Here is a 20,350-nt window from a genome sequence, read left to right as displayed (position 1 = left end):
ACAATGTGGTAAAATATCAAACTGTGACTTTTCTGACATTGTGATTAGATTTGTGATTTATGTTTTAAAAATAGTTTTCAGTTCCAAGTTCAGATTTTAAATATGTCCAGGAATATTGACAAAGAGACTGAAATAGACCTATAAAATAAGAAAAAAATAATCATATCTATTTCAGAACATGTTTGTACAGTTATAAACTACAGGGCTAGCAGTTTTTATACAGAATACAATAGTTCCTGTTTTACCACATGACATCACAAGGTGGAACAGAGTGTTTTCTGTTTGAGAGAAGAACTCAGCCTAAATATACAGAGTTTGTGTGAATGAAACAAAACACAACTCCAGGTCTGTTTGTGATCAGGAACATTATAACATAGATCATAGAGTAATATGGCCCTTTAAAACATTAGTGATTTGTGATTTGCTTCTTGTGTCCATTTAAATTGTGATTTCGATTTGATTGAGATTAACCTTGCAGCCCTTATACCTACCATTAAGTTGTCTAAACAGTTTTTATGACTAACGTTAAAATACTTGACTAATATTTTTACCAAACACACAGATAAAAGTTAATCTGCCTCTGCTCTGGTCATGTTCTTGTGGAGCAGAAACACCCTGAGGACTTTTGCTTCAAACTTAAGCATAAAAAACTCCCAGTCTCCATGCTTCCTTTCTATTTCTCTTGATTTGCACATTATATAGTAAGTGGAGCATGCACCACCATCACTGCGACCTTTGAACTCTGCACTGTATAGACTCACCATGACTCAATGTGTATACGGCTGCTCTCTCTGCCTCTGCTGGTGTGTGACTGTCTGACTAACATTGTTTGACATAAAGCCATTTTCTGCCTTTTTATAGCGAGGAGGTAATATTCCCACGGGCCAGGTGCGGTTTGTGCGGTCTGCTCTGTGAATAAGTTTTTACGACAGTGCAGATGAAAGTAGCTGCTTGTCTCTCAAAACACTGTCGAAGACTTTAAAATCCTTAAATTAAGAAGCAAGGGTCTTCACAGAATGCCAATATGACACATTATGGGTAGTGCGAAGGCAAAGGAGAAGTCTCTGGGAATGGATTTTCCCTAATCTGAAGCCACGAGTCACCTTGGCTAATTTGGAAACAGGCGGGAGGGTTGTACAGAGAATGCAAATTTGGCTGGCAGCTAACGATTTAACAAGAATTCAATTTGAGGAGTGTGGAGATAGAATTGTTTCAGTTATACATATAAATATGAATGTTATTCACAAATTATTACTGATATAATTGCTTGAATAAGGGCTAATGAATAATATTCCTACCTGTTGGCAGTGTCTTGGCCATTTCAATTGACAAAGGACTTTTTAATCTGGCATTACAACTTTTAAACTAAAAGGACTTGCTGCTAGAAATGTGTAGCACGTCTATAACTTTTGTATAGTGAGGAAAAATCAATCAAAACAATGTTTTTAAATGGCCCCTTGGGGCAAATACAATCTGGACCTACACAGACAGACGCAGGAGGAGGCTGTCGCTGATAATAAGTTGATCCCAGGGCCGACCCTAACCTTCAGGGGGGCCTAAGCAGAATTTTCCAGTGTCACATATTCATATTTGACCAAATGAAGACAATGCTTTCATCATCTCATCTCAAGCAATAGCCACAAGTATAACAGTATAAAAGCATAACATTTTGTTCCTGATTTCTGGTCCATTTTAATGTGTTTCAGTTGGCTAACTCGGGCTTACATTCATTCTTACTTTAAGTTATAAAATGCTGAATTGGACAGAAAAGCCAAAAGACTACTACATAAGCAAGGATATACTTACTCAAGAAGTACAAAGTAGTGATCCAACTCAGAAAGACTCATGTTTGATTTTAGGTCCTTGATATATTGATGTTTACTGTCAGGCTTTGGATGCAGGGTTGAGTTACGTGACACACATTTGCATATTATGCATATTGATGAGCATTTAGAACACTATCAGGAGTCATTCACAGGTTGTTCATTCATCCAGCAGATGTAACAAAGACAGGTTTCTGCCATAATCAACATCATTAATCTGACACAGGAGCAGTAACCTGGTTTAACTACACTCACATCATCTGACAGTTTAGGTCACAAAAGGATCAGCCACAACTAAAAACAGCCAGTGTAATAAACAGACTCACTTGCTCTCCTTTGTCACTCTGATGTATATCCTGTCTGCATAATTATAATCGTCCAGCTTCCCTGGTTTATCCTGCAGGTCCAAAGTGGTAAAGTGGTGGCATATTTTGAGTCATCTCTGAAAAGTCCCTTCCCCAAAACGATCTTCCTCTGGGCTCTTCATACATTGTCCCGTACTTTAGATAAACTTAACTTCACTAACTTTTAGTCTTTTAGTCTGTAAAACACCCATTCAAATGTACCACCACTGCCTCAGTGCATCCAGAGAAAGGCAAAGCTCCCCTCTTTCCCTCAAATTGTCCACACCAATGCCCGACTCAAAAACAAATGGCAGCAGTGCAGCATATATTTAGGTACCAGAAATAAAACACACCTAATCGTTTTGGGAGGATATTTAGACTACTATAAACACCTGAGCACTGTTTTAGTTTCCAAAAACATTCCAATTATTGTTTTCAGTATAAATGTATGGGTTCTTTGGGGTCCTCTGGTGGCCTCGGGGCCCAAAGCAGCTGCTTATTCTGCTTATAGACGGGACCGGCCCTGGTTCATTTAATTTGCCTCATCAGATGAATGTGTCCAACAGCATCTATGCAGTGCACATTCATACAAATATATGTGATCCAAGTGCTTTTTTGCCTAATTCCAAGCACTTTAACTTGCACAGCGGACTGTATAGGTCGGCTTGTGCTCGAGGTCGACCGTGTTCACAGTGCACTGACCCCACTCCAGAGAGTGAGTGGAGTCGCTCCAAGACCTTCTGTTTTAAGTGCTCTTGGAGCTTTTAACGTAGCCCAGAATGAGACTGTTGGGGTCACACCAGTCCAAGGGCACTGCACTCAGAGTGAATGCCCTTTTATATTGATCTAATGTGTGGCAGTGTGAAAACGACCTTAGAGGTTGGGCCAGTTATGACACTACATTGTCTTATTACAACAATTTATATGCCAAACTAGGATAATGCCGGAATCAATATGTGGAAGCCAATATCCAAGCCAGAATATTTTTCAGTATCAACATTGATGTCTGATTCCAGTATCGGATTAGTGCATCCCTATTAGACTATGGAAAAAGTACACAAAAACATACAATGTTCAGAAGTGTTGCATAGCCAGAGTCAATATAAATACATAAAAATGCAAAATAAAAACCTGCTACTTGCTCAATGAAATGCCATGAATTATTAGTCATTTTTTGTTAAATATTGCTCTTTACAATGAATACAATTAAAAGTGGTGATGTTATTGTTTATTTTTTGTATCCATAAAAAGTGTAATACTTCTCCTCTGAACTTACCTGGCTCCTCCACTGCTCTTGGGGCGACCTTCCATAACCCAACTCGTCTTTGTTAAGATCCATCAGACTGAAAAGAGCTGCATACGCCGAGAGAAAAATGAATTATGGTCCCAGAGGAGAGGACTCTTGATATTTCATCACTTTTATAAGACACAAAGATAAACTGGGCTCTATGTGAGATCTATTAAGGTAAAGTGTGTTAGCTTTCACATTAGCATTCACTCAAGTATTGTGCCCAAGTTTTCACAGAGATAAAGGATGTCTGCTCCATGCACATTATATCAATCAATCAAATCAGTGTCAGCTAGGGCACCAAAGAGTGTCCCTGTGTCTATATTCATGTGTTTTTTTTTACTATTTTGTGGTTTAATGGCTAGACTCTAAATTGTGGATTTTACTTTTATTTGTATTTTTAAATACAAACTGTATTATTAAAAAGATCAATGTCACTTTAATCTTAAATTATAATATAAAGAATATATATACAAATATACAATTTATGTTATAATTTTATAGTTTTTTTAATTGTATTGTTTTGTTCTTATAATTAAAAACATGCCTTTGCCATTCAAAAAACATGTAATTTGTCCCAATCAAATAAATAAATAAATACAATTAAATACCGTATTTTCAGTTGCACTTTTTTCATAGTTTGTCCAGGGGTGCAACTTATACTCAGACATGACTTATGTGAAATTATTAAAATATATAATGTCACATCTTCGTTATTGTCACACTGATGGCTGTGCGAGGAACTCTAGGATAACAGCCACGTGGAAGCGCCGCTTTATCTACTTCTGGAGCGGCACTTCATCTACTTCCGGAGCAGGCAGAGTTGTCAGTTGTTCACACCGAGGATGAAGAATTCAATGAATTTAGTGATTTGGGGTGAGATCAAGAGTAAACTTGTTAGCTTGTTTTTTATGCTTTATTTATCTGATTAACTGTTAATATCTTACGTTAACAAACCAGACATGTGTTCAGTTCACTGTCTATACTTAATGTGTGTGTTAACATATGTGTTAGGTAACGTTGATTATACACGTTACAGTTCACTTGTTTGAACACTAGATGGTGCTTGTAATACCTGTAAGGAAATTTACTTGACTCGTTTTCTTTTATACATTTCATATTTAATTTCCCCTTATTTATTTCCTCTTCATTTATAATATCATAAAGGTGATAATTTTTTCATTTGGAACAATATTGTAAATGTTTAGTTTATCATAGTTTAAAGTCATGAAAACTACTTCCTGTTTTCCGGTTCAGCTAATGAGAACTTTTACCTGACAGAGCACTATTTAAGAAACAATTGAGAAGTAAAATATAAAGTTTTCAGTTCACTGGTTCGTTTACTCGCAGGCCAAAGTGGTATGTTTATTTTCCATGCGTTCATGTGCAGTTTTGTGTGTATATGTGATATGAGCCAGAGCTTATGTTATGTTTGATGTGTTTGCTAGATCTACGGTGTGAACTGTGATGAAGAAGTAAGACCACAGTAAACATCAGTGAAAAGAACTTTCATGTCTCTTGTGTTTGTGGACAAGGTGCATATGTTACATTAGCTTAGCGTATCTGATTAACTGTTAATATCTCACGTAAACTTACCAGACATGTATTCAGTTTGTTGTCTATGTGTTACGTTAGCGTGCTGTACTGCTATGATTTAGTGATCTCTCCCAAGGCCTAATCAAACTCTCTGTCCGGTTAGCAGTACAAGCCTGTAAAATGCTCTGCCCACAAGCCTACGTCCATGTCTATGCGGTTCTCTATAAATATACAATAGCAAACCTGCTGTAATGTGCAGTACCCTAAGTGACTTAGGGTCTTTGAGCATCAGAAACAAATGTGAAACTTATTAATATTTGAAAATGTTGTTTTGGGTGAATATCTATACTATACTATAAAAAGTAATATGGTGATCTAAATATGTCATGTGTTAGCAGTTAATATCCCATAAAAGTAAAATACTCCCTCTTTAATGCAATGTTTAAAAATATAGTTTCAACCTTTTCCTTTTTTTTTTAAAGTTGAGGTAACTCCTGAGTTACTCCTGGTGAACTCCTTTGATGTAAGACCACAAAGAAAATTTGGTACCCCTGCACTTCCATATATGGTCATCCCTGTATTTTTTACTCACAACTTTGCATAACAATAAGGATCTTACTTCTTATATTTCCCCTTGTTCCTTTTCTCTGCATGAAGGCTTTGTTGCTCTCTCTATGTCGCTAACTGCTAATCGCTAACTGCCAAATGCCAAAGTCCCCAGTCCAAAAGTCACACTGTCATTTGGATCAAAGGCAGTGGAGACTTCTGAGGACTGTTCTGTGTGTGCATGACCCAGGGCAGAGCGGGTGCACAAAGGAGGCTGGTCCAGAGCCGACACTGAGACGTGTGCAAAAGGCCATAAGGGGATTGACAGTAAGAGACAAAGGGGAGTAGAATGTTAGGTGTCGTTTATTCATTAGGGCTGTAGTCGACTAAACACAGGTCCTGTAGATTATAGACGACTAAAAGGGGGGCGTGCCAAAGATTCTACTAAAAACTATTACATATCTGACCCAATCTGGACTCACAACACTACAACAGAAACAACTATTAATGCAGAAAAATGTACTAGAAATGTGTACGTGTGTAGTGTATTTGTATAAAGATAGATTCAAGTTGAATCATGAGTTTAATCTGCTTTTTTATGTGTAAATTCCCCAAAATACCCAATCTTCTGCTGACTCACTTATTAACTTCTGCTGTCATATAAATCCTTATAATCTAATAATTAGTCGACCAGAATACATTTTGATCCACACCATCCACGGATAGATCAACTAAAATACTAATAAATGTTTTGTTTTAGTTGAAATTTGTTCAAATATTTGGTTTTACTTTTGCTTCTATTTGATAAAATGTCATGCTTAGTTAGTCAACTAAATGTGGGATGGTTTTAGTCGAGCAGAAAATGTATTATTATTTAGAACTATGATGGATTGCTTCACAGGACACTGGATACAGATGTGTTTTTTGGAAGTTGAGTTTGTTTATGGTCTGGTTTGAGGCTCTGGGATAGAAAAGTGGAGCTTGGATCTAGTTTCCTCTTGTTACATTTATTTAGTTTTCATTTGTTTATTTATGATTAAACAAAAATATCAGTACTTCTAGTCCAAAAAAATATGACAACTGCACTTTTACTTCATGTATTTTGTATGATGGCAAACATCTAACTAGTAGCTGGTAACTCTCCATGATGCACTCAAGAAATTAGTTTCTTGGAACTTTGCTGCCTGAACCAGGGGAGGCTTGGGGTAGTTATAGTACCTGATTTTTAAAAAACATGAAGAACAAAACTTTAAACTTTAAACAGTTTGTAGTGGTCCAAAGTTATTATTCACTTACCTCCTGCATTCTGAGCATCATATTCACAGTGATGACTTTATATGCACTTTTCACAACTTTCAGACACCGGAGTGGAGTTTGCCATTACTGTAAAGCTAACAACATCTAGCATGCTAACAGTGCCTGAACACTTCCTGATTATCGGACAATACATGCTTTCTAATTAGATGCAGACAGCGTGCAACTTACTCACCTCAAGAGCTGCTTATACAATATAAGACACATTTTTATGACTTCTCGTGGCTGATGGGTGGTGCTCTGAAATTTGCCCACTACATTTGACCCATACTTTGATGTCACTGGGGTCAGGGCCGGCACTAGCTTTCAGGGGGTACGAGCCTCTTCAGTTGGTCAGGTCTAGGTTCAGCAACAGAATGAGGTCAGCTGACACCTGAATATATTGAATGACCAGGTTATTCCATCAATGGATTTTTCTTCCCTGATGGCACGGGCATATTCCAATGCCAGGATTTGAGCATTTTGATCAGGAGCATTTAAATGGAGAATTTGTCTATGTAATGCATTCATTTTCTACTTTAAGATGAAGAAACTTAGACTCTATATAAAATGCCCCACCATGTCTAGGAATTGAACCCTAAAGGGCTGCAAATCCCAATTTTAATGGACACAAAGACTGCAGTTTATAAGGTTCCATCATTTTCTCCACCAGCCACAAAATATCCGGTCTTATTCTGCACAAAAAGATCAGATATCACTCTAGCCCTTTGTTTCATGAAAGTGATGAATTTAAACCCCACCATCTTCACTCTATGAAAGAGTAGGTCAGCCATCGCTGTCTATCAGAAGAACAAGACTGTATAAATGTATTTATAAAGGACTACAACAATACTTGAATATCTCACTTGTTTGTTGAACTTTGATACGGGAACTTTTAAAACAAGATCTCATGATTGTCTACATCCTAAAACTGTCCGCACTAGAACTGAAATGGAAACGGTTATTTTGCTTCCCATAAATGGAATACATGTAGTTATTTGTTTAGTTTTGTTTTTGTTTGTATTGTTCTGTATTTGAACAGGGCGCTCTTATTGGGTTCTCCCTGTTTAAATAAAATGACAAAATCAAATCTGTACAAACATGTTCTGAAAAACTTTGGAACTTTGTTTAAGTTTGTCAGTTCATATTTCAGTCTTTCTGGCCAAACTTTTACTGTGAACTTTGAACAGAATGATATTATTGAAACATAAATGGTAACCAACAGGAACCTACAGATGACCGCTCTCAACATGCAAACATTTCCTTATAATTGGCAGTGCTGTGACTGATCTCAATCAGCCACAGCTTGAATAAAAACTCAAAGCGATTTCATGAGAATCAGATTGGTTTAAAAATGATGAAGTCCAATTATTGCTCGAGGTTTGTCCTTTGCCAACTGATAAATGTGCTTTGGCATAACTTTACTTCTTTACCTGATAAAAAAGTCCAAAGTCAGTAAACAGGAAATCATATCTGCGGTTTAAACAATGGTCAGAAAATAGCAGCAGGGAAGTTGTATTTTACTCGGCGTGTCAGGGGCTGGCAGAAACACCAGCTGGGTTTGTTGTCCGTGATAGATGATAACTGTTCTGTGATGAAATTGTGCAAATAATGAATCAAAACAAGACATAATCACACAGAAATTACCTGCTTCAGTGATGTAATACAGAATTTTTATGCCAGATGCCTTTACTGTGACTCTAGTGCACCCTGGATGAGAATTGAACTGGAAAGTTTATCATCTGAGGGTCAACACGACTATCACCCCAGATCTTATACATTGTTTGTATTGTTACTGGCCTTTAAAGGGAACATATTACACTGTTTTCTCTGTTATAATGATATTTCCTCATCACAAACAGACCTGGAGTTGTGTTTTGTTTCATTCACACATGTTTAACACACAAATCCTGCATATTTAGGCTGAGTTCTTCTCTCAAACTGAAAACTCTCTGTCTCACCTTGTGATGTCATGTGGTAATACAGGAAGTGCTCCACTGTGTTTTTAAACTCCTTACACCTTTACTTGAATCGTTGGATAATTTCAGCCCTGGAATTACCAATCTCTAATGAACAAAAAGTAAAATTTATACCTGTTAACTTGAAAACTACCACTTCATGACATCACAAGGTGAAACAGCGCATTTTGAGCTTTGGAGATATAGACAGACTAATGATAAAGTGTTACTCAAACATGTGTAAATGAAACAAAACACAACTCCAGGTCTGTTCTTGAGAAGATAACTGCATTTTAATATGGTTAAAAGCTCATATGAGTCAATTTTGTGTAATATAGGACCTTTAAACGTGTTATTGAGTACTTTTGCTGGCAGGAGTGGGAATTACCATGGGAACAAAAACTAAAGCTAGCTGTTTTAGCATCATACTTGGCAAGCTAATGTAAGCAAGCAGTTCAATTCGACACCAGAAATGCTCAGAACAAGTCTGGCGACAATTTATAGACTTAAGAACAGCACAGGAGGCAAAACATGCGACTAAACCTGACTCTTCATAGCGACAGTTTTACAGCAAGCAGCAACTTTTGATCGGAGGTGGGTAGAGCAGCTAAAAATTATACTCAGGTGGGAGTGATATTACTTCAGAAATAACGTTACTTAAGTAGAAGTACAAAGTAATGGTCCAAGATGTTACTCAAGCAAGAACAAAAAAGTATTTGGGAAAAGTTTAAAGCAAGAGTGACTTAAAGAGTGACTGTGTGGACGTAACATCTGATTTATAATTTGTGAATGTAATTGCAAGCATAAAACATTAAATAATGCACAAAATCTGGTATTTTCAAAGAATAGACACAAAAACAAGAAAAACTATATTATAAATGAAGGAGCTGCAAGAAACACAAATGTTCAGATCATTTAATATTGTCAACATAAAGTTTTGTGTAGATTCAAAGTTTGAGGAGTAACTAAAATGTCCAAAACCTTCAAATAATAAGAGTATCGTTAATTCAATACAATTCAAATAATACTCAAATAGGTGTAAAGTTATGCTGCTATAGAAAAATACACTGAAACGTATAATGTCTTGGAAAAGTGACTCAATTAAAAGTAACTGAGACTACCCACTTCAGTTTTCAATCAAATGTGACAGTACAAATATGCATGAATCACTAAAAATACAAGATAAGGATAAGAGAAACTATATAACAAGCTTAATTTTGCATGTGTCTGCCTAAAATTAAAATGGAGTGTTTCCTGAGGCCCCAAGAGAGGACTTCATAAACAGGATTAATGAAAAAAGTGACTGAAGCCAAAAGAGTACATTTTTGCATAATATGTATCTTTAATATCACAAAGGGGATTTCAGATACAAATATACAGTCCCCCTTTAGCAGGTGGGTCACTGCATGTATCCCAGCACAGACCCGGGAGCAGATAAGGCTCTTGGGAAAGCGGGTACACAGACCCAGGCCTCTGATGGTATGTTAATTTTGGCTGCGAGTGGCACTTGAAAAATGATGTTGCCATTAATTATATGAGGACAGACTGTGACCACAGCGCACGAGGAAATGAGCGGCTAAATATAGAAGATTTTCCCTCAACGTGATAAAAGTCTTAAGGCAGCTTAAGCCACCCGTAACGCCATGTCTGCTATTCTTCTGGTAATTAATGAGCAGGGTCGGCTTAGAAATACAAGTACAGAAGCAACAAACACATGACTGAAATGAACACAATCTACTTTCATCTTTGAGTTAAAGCTGCACTGTGTAACTTTTCTGGTGATTGCATGAAGCTTAAACTTGTCTGTCTAATGGTGACTAGCAGGTATTTTCAGTGCAATAAAACACCTGTATTTAAATAAATGCAAAACAGAAAGATTAGTGTGGAACATTTCAAGCAAAGCAAAAACATCTCCACAGATACAGATAGCAAACCGAAAAAGTTACATAATGGGCCTTTAAATGGGAATTGAGTGTAAAATTATGTATTGCGAAGACATTTATTCACTATTTGTCAGTCTGTCTAATACTTGTCTTGCCCCAGGACACACCAAAAACAACAGGTGTTTTTAAATACACAGAGAAGCATTTCTGGATTACCCTCAGATGACATTTAAGATGAGCGTGACCATTTTGTACTGTCCAGTCTGAGGGAGGTTGATTATGTCTGCTGGATTACTCAGACGTCAGAGAATTAGATTAAACTACTCTTGGTTTATTTTTGTTGGAGAAAAACATAAAATGGTTTAAAGTTGCATGTGAGAGACTGTGCGTTTCTCTAAAACATAGTTAACATCATTAGATTCAAGATTGTACTAAAAAACTTGAATCTTTTTTAGTTTGGAATTATGGTGAAGGTTATAATTTGACTTCATGGTTGGAAATGGGCAGATGTTTCAGTATCTCTCCCTCTGATGGTCACAATTTGAACTGAGGGTAAGTCAAATGTCCTATTACGTAGCAACCATAATGTTAACAAGGGCTGAATTACACAATAGTTACAATTTCACAAATACAAAAATGTTAAATTAATGCTTTAATTAATGATTAAACTGTCAAAACCTTAAACTTTGTCTTGCATGTTGGTTGATGAAGTCGTTCAAGGGATTCTGTTTCACAAAGTCCCTGTTACTTACTATGTTTTACAACTTTTTCTTTTTTCTCTGCATTTCTTCACAAACTGCCACTTGACTCGTGTAAAATTATGATGAATATTTCCTCAGGTACTATCACCAAACCAAGCCATAACTACAAAAATATATTATGGACGACAGTGGCTCATTTGGTTGAGCGGTTAGATCCACTGACCCACAGGTTGGCAGGATGATTCCAGCTCCCACAGATCAATGCTGTTGTTGTGTCATTGGGCAACACGCGTAACCCACCTCGCCCCAAGTGTCTATGTACACTGGTGTATGAATGTGTGTGTGAATGGGCGAATGGTTCCTTGTTGTAAAGCGTTTTGGAAAAGCGCCATGTAAAATTGTGATCATTTACCATTACTTTCAAATGCACTTCAGGCAAAAAAAATTCACTCTATCGCCACTTTAATGCAACAATAATCTTGTGTACAACCTAACCACCAAGAACAACGCATGAGAATCTTTTTTGCAGCTTCAGCTTCTCCATTCTTTTGCCAGCTGGTGTGTTCTGTCCTGCCCACTGTAACACTGACCCTCTGTTTGAACTTCTGCGCTCGGTACATTTCACATTGTCAAAAACTGCACTCTCCGGCCGCACAGTGTGTAAAGTGGAGTGCGATCTGGCTCCGTTTCCCCTGTAGTGACCTGCGGCATCCATTCTGAACACCTTGTCCAATTTGCTGCTACGAGAGTGTACGCGAGCAACCTCCAAACTGCAATGCAATTTAAACCAGTCAAGAGCTCTCAACGGACAACTCTAAGGCTAGGTTAAACAGAAGCTGTTACTCGACAACCACCATCTTGAAATGAAGATGGTGGCTATAAAAACACAGGATTTTTTCTGATCTGTCATAATAATAATAACGCATTGGAGTTATATAGCGCTGTTTAAGACACACAAATTGCTTTATATTGCATTATTTACTCCTTACTTGGTTGTGAATACTTTACCATTATTTCTTTTTCTTCTTCTTTTGGGACAGACTGATGGATGTGAGGCTGCCAATCTGCGCCATCATCACCTCTAACCACCACCCATCCCTCACACACTGCATTCATACACAAGGTGGATGTAGTGTCTTGCTTAAGGACACAACATCACATGCACTATTACAATGAGCTAATGTTTTATTATTGAGCAGGTAAAATGAATGAATGACTGAATGAATACTAGTTTTGACATTCACTTTCAGGGTTGAGTCTCCATTCTCTTTTATTTCTTTATTTTTTTCACTTTCCTTTATTCCCTTTTTATTTTCCTTCCTTTCCTTTCTTCCTTGTTTTCCTCTTTTCCTTTCCTCCCTTTCCTTTCTTTCCTCTCATTTTTTATTTTCTTTTTTTCTTGCTTCCTCTTTCCTTTTTTTTCCTCTTTCTTTTCCCTTTTTTTGTCCTTTTTCTGTGAATGAATAATTGGAATAATATTTACAGTGGTGCCCCATCCAAGTACTAACCCAACCCTGCGTACCATATTTTCCGGACTACAATTCACACTTTATTTTCCTCTCATAGTTTGTCCGGGGGTGCGACTTATACTCAGATGTGACTTATATGTGGAATATAAGTCACATCTGAGTATACATTTTGCATCTTCGTTACAGTCACACGGACAACCACGTTTTTTCTTCCTTACTATGCATTTTTTGACTTATACTCCGGCGCAACATATAGTCCAGAAAAGTTTCCAAGATGAGACGAGATCAGGCATTCTCAAGGTGGACACTTCTTCCATTAGAGGCTATGGGACCATGAATATATTATAAGAACTGGACACAGCATATAATAATGTACATATTGTTTGGCTGACGTAGCACCCGCAGCTTTCAACAATGGATTGGATTTGGATTTGGATAGTGATCTAAGCGGGTCTCGTCTATAAGCCACTTTGGGTATTTCCTAGTCCCGTGCTTGCATCGCTCTAGCTGTCACGTTTCTGTTTCTGTTTTCCACACGGGTGACCGAGCTCCCTATAGGATGGATTCATCCTGCAGGGGAAAATCACTATGGACGCTGGTTTACCCGTGGATCTCGTGATCCAAAGCTCTTGACCGTAAGGGAGAGTGGGATCAGAGCTGTTAAAACACGTCGAAAGAAAGACTGACCTGGATAAGATAAAAGCCGGTGATGGAAGAGGTACTAGATCTTGTTACTTCATTAAAAGTACATGTACATGAGCAAAGAACTACTCAAGTAAAATTATAACATACAAAATCTACTTAAGGAACACTATTGAAGGTAAAATAAAGTGCTTTAAGAGTAAAAAGTATAAGTCTTGAGTGTTAAATGTAAGTGTTAAAGATGTGTTTGATAAATAATCTTGCTGATTTGAACAGTAGTAATGCACATCTGACACTTTACCTTTAGTCAGGATATTACCATGAAGGTGCTAAAAATAAACCCTCAAGAAAAGTACTTTTTACTTTTCAGTCAAGTTCAAAGATGTAGTCAAGTAGAAAGTACAGGTACCTGCTCTTAAATGCGGTATCCACTGTTAAAGATACCTGAAAATGTTACTTTTACTTTTGCATTTTCCACTACTGGACATAGCTAGATAAAAGTTGTAAAAAAGTACATCCATATATACAAAAGGCTGCTCTAAACCAGGCGTAAAATAAGTAATAAACAGTGTTTCTCATATTCTGCAGGGCTCTGATGAAGATCGCAGTGGTGAAAAGGTGGCTTGCAGTGTTGTATCTCAGCAGCTCTAATAACAGCAGAGTGTGAAGAAAAAAAAAAAGTTGTCATTAGAAAGTGTAGGCTGGACTTCAGGGCGGATGGTGTTTAGTCTCTGAGGGTTCCCTGTGAAAATGGTGGGTTTTACTGACCTCACAGACACAGTTAGGCCTGGGATCTGCAGCTGAATCAGAGTGTAATGAGTCTGAGGTTCAATCAGGTGCACAACTGTTAATAGTCTTCTAAAACATATATAGAGGGTTTTTTTTTATTTATTTTTTTTTATTTTATTTTTATTTGACTGTCCCTTGAGTGTCCCTCTCAAGAACTCAAAATGCTTCAACCCACTGCATGATGTCATCAGGTGGTAATAAAAAGTGCTCCTCTATCTTTTTAAAGTCCATACAACTTTGCCGGACTTGCACATTTCTATATTCATATTGTTGTTGTTAAATCAATGTCATTGCCAGCAGCTATTCCTTCAGCAGTCCCTAATGTTTGCATTCTCTGCTGGTGTTTTTGTATGCACAGAAAAAGGTTTGGATTCCTTCTTTTATCATATACATATATAGTCTGCACAGGCAAACTATACAGCCTAAACATATCTTTTAGACTTGGGTCCCCGAAATGCTACCTGGCTCAAAAGTGTGTCTTTAGATACTGTTCCATGGGGAATTAGCCAAGACTCGCTAAAACAAATCAATTGTTAAAAAACACACAGAGGACAGCCAGTTAGAGATGGATTATCACTAATAGCATGTCTGTGCAATCCCCCAGTCGTCCAGGTCTGATCCACAGCAAAAGAAAAATACAATTCTGTCAACTGGACAAAAGGAGTGAGACGCTTCTTCAGTTCTGCTCAGATTGTTGATGGACACTGCTTTATATCTGTCTGAAGGGAGGAGCTAACTACACTAACACCTGTTTGTTTACAGTTTCTGTTTGTTATCTAGGTTTATTGAACTACTCTAAGTGTGTCAGAGCTGAATTTTTCTTTTTCCACTAACAGCATGTAATAAATGAAATGGAATTATTAATGTTAAACTTACATTCACGCAAAAGAAATGAACTTATTACATGCATTTGAAGTGGTTTTAATGATAAGAAAAGTGGCTCATTTTAAAGTTCATGTATGTTAGCCATCTCTACTCTGAAAGTTCTTTTAATATTGACTGAGCAAAACTCCCCATAGGAAACGAACAGAACAGCGAGTGAAAATCTGCACTTTTAAGGCGATCGGAACTAGACGGACAGCATCATGACGAATGGGATGAAAGTTGAAATACTTTTTATAAATCAAACTGCAGTCCATTTAGTGCTTTATTTTTAAAAGTCTAAAAGTAAATACTCATAAAAAATAAACATCGGACAGTTTTATCACTTATTTTAACAGGAGGAATCAATATTTAGATTTATCTTAATAGCTTTTTGCATTCTCTTTCAAGACAACAAACCTCCGCACACACAGAACCACCAAAACACTCATTTTCCATAAGAGATTGCCTCTTCTATATGTTACAGTAAGTGACAAAGACAAACAGAGCCATATGGAGAGATCCTGTGCTTCATATCGACCTCTTGTACTATTGATTATGACAAAATCAATGTGTATTATGCTAGTCTTTAGTGTGATGTGTGTGTACGATACCCGTGTGCGTCTCCATTAGCATCCAATAAAAGCGACTACAAGACCAGTTTTATTACACCAATCCCTCTTTCTTATCCCACCTACGCCTTCAAAGGACCCAAAACATTCACTTAAAAGTCTAAGTCTGGCATCGCAAATCTGCCAGCATGGTTAAAATAGAACTGTAAGGCATGAATCAGTCTTTGAACATAAGGAAAGTAATTTAGTGAAGCGTTATGCAATAATTGTCTGAGCTCACAATGGTAAAGAGGAGCCGGGTAAATGTGGAGTGAGAGGAGCCGACAGACTGGAGAACAGGTTGCAGCTTGGACACAGAAACAGTCTGAAAAATAACATGGTTTATTTGATCAGAGAGAGGCTAGACGCACAACATACAACAGTTAAAAACATCATTATAATAAATGTCCAGAACGAGTTAGAAATATCTCAAAAGATAAGCAAGGCTAGGTCTGGTTAGCACTTAGATATTAGACTGTTGGGGATACCAGATGCCACATTGCGAGGAAAGCAGCGCCTCAAGTGGAAACAGTTGTTGCGCCTTTAGGCAAGACACTTTCCCCACATTGACTATTATGAATTTGGAGTGTGGGTGAGGTTGGTGGTGCTTGGAGGGGCCTTGCTTCCGTCAGTCTACCCAAGGGCAGTTGGAGCAGACGTAGCTTACCACCACCAAGTGCATTATTACTCCATGTCTGTGTAATCCCTCAAAAGGTAAAGTTTAAATCTGTCAGCTGGACAAATCATTATTACTCCATGGCATTAACCTACATCTAACCAACATATTAGTCCTAGACCCTGTACCTCTGTAGCTCCTGGGCACTTTTTCAAAACAAAAAAGTTCTGAAAAGCTTCACTGTGCTCATATATACTGCCTGACCAAAAATAAAGTTACCACCAAAAAAAAAAGGTCACACACTCTAGTATTCACTGTGGCATTGTTTCGATTTCGCTTCTGCAATGTCACAACATTTATTTCCATCCAGTGTTACATACATTTTTCACCAAGATGTTGCATTGATGATGTTAGAGTCTGACGCTGCACAAAGCTTCTCCAGCACATCCCAAAGATTCTCAATGGGGTTAAGGTCTGGACTCTGTGGTGGACAATCCATGTGTGAAAATGATGTCTCATGCTCCTGAAACACTTTGTCACAATTTGAACCCGATGAATCCTGGCATTGTCATCTTGGAATATGCCATCAGAGAAGAAAAAATCTGTAGATGGAATAACCTGGAATAACCTCATTCAGTATATTCATGTGTCAGCTGACCTCATTCTTTGAGCACAGACTGTTGCTGAACCTAGACCTGAACAACTGCAGCAACTCAAACATATTTGCTGAGTTAAATCAGTTGGCAACTTTTTTTTTTGGCCAGGCAGTGTAGTTTGTATTTTGTATCTTAAGGGAAGATGAGTGAAGTGTTTTGCTCAGGGACACAACACTTCCAGAGATACTTTAGTTAATAGTTGAACGCTCCACCCACTGAGCCAGTGCTGCCCGAAATAACATGAAATCCATGAACTGCCAAAAATGTATAAGCACTGACACACTGCCTGTCAAATCAGATTGAATTTACTAAACACTGGTAACATTCAGCTGTATTCTACGAGCCCCGCTGCTGATAATTACTTGAAGAAGGCTTTTGTTCTCATCTGATGGCTGCTAAAGGGAGCAGGAGGTCCTCATTTCTCTCTGGATGAAAAACGGGGGGAATATATTTATCTTTTCCAACTAGCCCGAGAATTCTCTCCTGGCACGAAGTTGAGAATGCTCCGGCCAGCTTATGTCCAAACTCCCACACACCACTACTGTCCACACACGAGGGAGAAGAGGAGGAGAGGAGGAGGAGGAGGAGGGGAGGAGGAGGGGGAGGAGGAGGAGGAGGGGAGGAGGGGAGGAGGGGGAGAGGAGGAGGAGAGGAGAGAGGGAGGGGAGAGAGGAGGAGGGAGGAGGAGGTAAGGAGGAGAGGGAGGTGGAGAGGGGGTGGAGAGGGGGAGAGGAGGAGAGAGGAGGAGAAGAGGAGAGAGGAGGAGAGGGAGAGAGGGGGAGAGGAGAGAGGGAAGAGAGGAAGAGGGAGAGGGAGAGAGAGGGAGAGAGGAGGGGAGTAGGGAGAGGGAGAAGAGGAGGACGAGAGGATCAGAGAGGGGGAGAACAGGGGAGAGGATGAGAGGAGGGGGATAGGAAGAAGGAGAGAAGTGGGGAGGAGGGAGGGTGAGGGAGCAAAGGAAACAGTGAGGGAGTGAGAAAGAGGAGAGAGGGAGGAAGGAGGAGAGGGGGTGGAGAGGGGAGAGAGGAGGAGGAGAGATAGGGAAGGAGCAAGAGGAGGAGAGGGAGGAAAGAGGAGAAGGGATGGAAGGGGTAGAGAGAGGGAGGGAGAAAGAGAGGAGATAAGGGAGAGGAATAAAGAGAGAGGGGGCAAAGGCAAGGAAGAGAGAGGGAGAGGAGAAAGATGGGGAGAGGAGTGGAGGGAGAAAACAGATGTGAGAGAGGAAGGAGAGAGGGGGGAGAGAGGGGGGAGAGGGAGATAAGAGAAGAGGACAGGGAGGCAGGGGGCAAAGAAGAGGAGGAAATAGAGAGGACAAGGGAGTTGAGTAGGGGGAAAGAGAGAGAAAGGGTTGAAAGGGAAGAGACAGAGAGGGAGAAAGAGAGGGCGGAGAGGAGGAGAGAGAGAGAAAAAGAAGGGGGTAGAGGGCAAGAAATGGGGGAGAAGAGAAGGAGAGAAAGGCAGAGAGGAGGAGAGAGGGGAAAAGAAGGGAGGAGAGAGGGAGAAATGGGGAAGAAGAGAAGGAGAGAGAGGAAAAGGAGGTGGAGGGAGGGAGAGGAGAGAGAGGGGTAGAGGAGGGGTAGAGGAGGGGGTAGAGCTCAAAACATCTTTGATTCACTGCGCTTGATTAAACAGCCAGGCCACAGCGATGCTCTCAAAGAGTAAAAAGACCATGGTGCAGGTGTGGAAACAGGAAGCGGGCAGTGAATGTTTACGTAAGAGTGCGCTGGGTTCAAATACTTTACAATTTGTGTCATGATGTAAATTGTTGAAAGGTTGTATTGCATAAATCACGGTTTATTTACTGCAGATGTACTTTCTGAGGATGTTTCTGCACAAGGATGAGGATTGTTGTGTGGTAGTGTTTGTAAAGCTCTTTGGACTGTTACTTTTTCCGTTTCCTCTTCTTTAAGTTTTGATTTTCATTTGAGAACACACTTAACTAAACACTAATTCAACTGTTTTCAGTGTAAATGTGAACGTTTTGTAGTAAACTGTATGTATGGCGTTTTATCATTGTTCTGTTGTTACTATGTAGTGCAAACTAGGCAGCTTTGGATTCAAAAAACTGTCAAAAACTGAGTGTGTGCTGCCTCCAGTGGCCACTGCAATTTCAAGTAATACGTGACATCACACAGAACCTGATTACAAACAGGTGTGGATATCTGTTAGACCAAGCACACTCTATCCCCCAGACCCCCTCACTCTCTCCTTTAGTCCTCCAGGTACTTCCTCGTTTAGCAGCTCTATTTGAAACATGGTTACAAGTGAAGTTTAGGTGTTTAGTCCAACTTTAATCATCCATGGGGAAGAGATATACAGTATTATGTAAAAATGTATATGCTTTTGGCCATGTTATAACTGTGTTCCCTCATCAAAGTTGTATTTTGATCCATGTATTCAAGGTATTCAAGTGCTCAGAAAAAAACAATCTCTGCCAACTTTTCTGTATTTAAAAAAATATAGATATATATATAGATTCATTCCCACTTAAAGCACGATAGCGTCATTGTGTCTTTGGGCAGGACTTAACTTGAGTCACTTTGCCCTGACTATCACAGTGTGTGCAGGGCTTGTTCACAGGTAGGACATCTGGTACTGAGACTTGCCAAGAGAAATGTTTGTGTTGATGTTAACATGAGCACCAGTCTATAAAATCTGCACTTTTTGACTGGCTCATTCTCCTGTGGAAGGATCACACCAGGTCAAATGTAAATGTGAACGTTTTGCAGCTCATATTCTGCCAGACAGACGTGTGTAATGAAATGTCTAGTAACCAGAGCTATTTCTTTTTTGAACTCTGCGTACTCTTTTTATGTTGCCACCTATTAATAGAGAAGAGCAAGAGCCTGAAAGCTTTCAATAATACATGGCAGACAGGAACCGACCTAATGCTTTCTGCTGGCACATTTTTGGCCCCATGAAATAAAAATAAAATAATTCAACTTTGAAAAATGTATGATTATAATGCTATAATAGTGCTCTAATGCTGTAATGATTAAGAATAATATATTGTTTGCTTTAATCCATGTTATAATGCTGTTTCCTCCTCAAAAACAGACCTGGAGTTGTGTTTCATTTCATTCACACATGTTTGAGTGACACTTTATTATTAGTCTGTCTACATCTCCAAAGCTCAAAATGCTCTGTTCCCCCTTGTGATGTCATGAAGTGGTAGTTTTTAAGCTAACAGATACCTTTTACGTTTGTTCAGTAGAGATTAGCAATTCCAGAGCTGAAATGATCCAAATGATTCTAGTGAAGTTTAGTTGGAGTTTAAAAACATAATGGAGCACTTCCTGTATCACAAAATGACATCACAAGGGGGAACAGGGTG

Source organism: Periophthalmus magnuspinnatus, chromosome 15 (assembly GCF_009829125.3).
Source record: "Periophthalmus magnuspinnatus isolate fPerMag1 chromosome 15, fPerMag1.2.pri, whole genome shotgun sequence".
Lineage (NCBI taxonomy): Eukaryota > Metazoa > Chordata > Actinopteri > Gobiiformes > Gobiidae > Periophthalmus > Periophthalmus magnuspinnatus.
The sequence above is the reverse complement of the archived record's forward strand: the minus strand, read 5'-3'. Positions refer to the sequence as shown.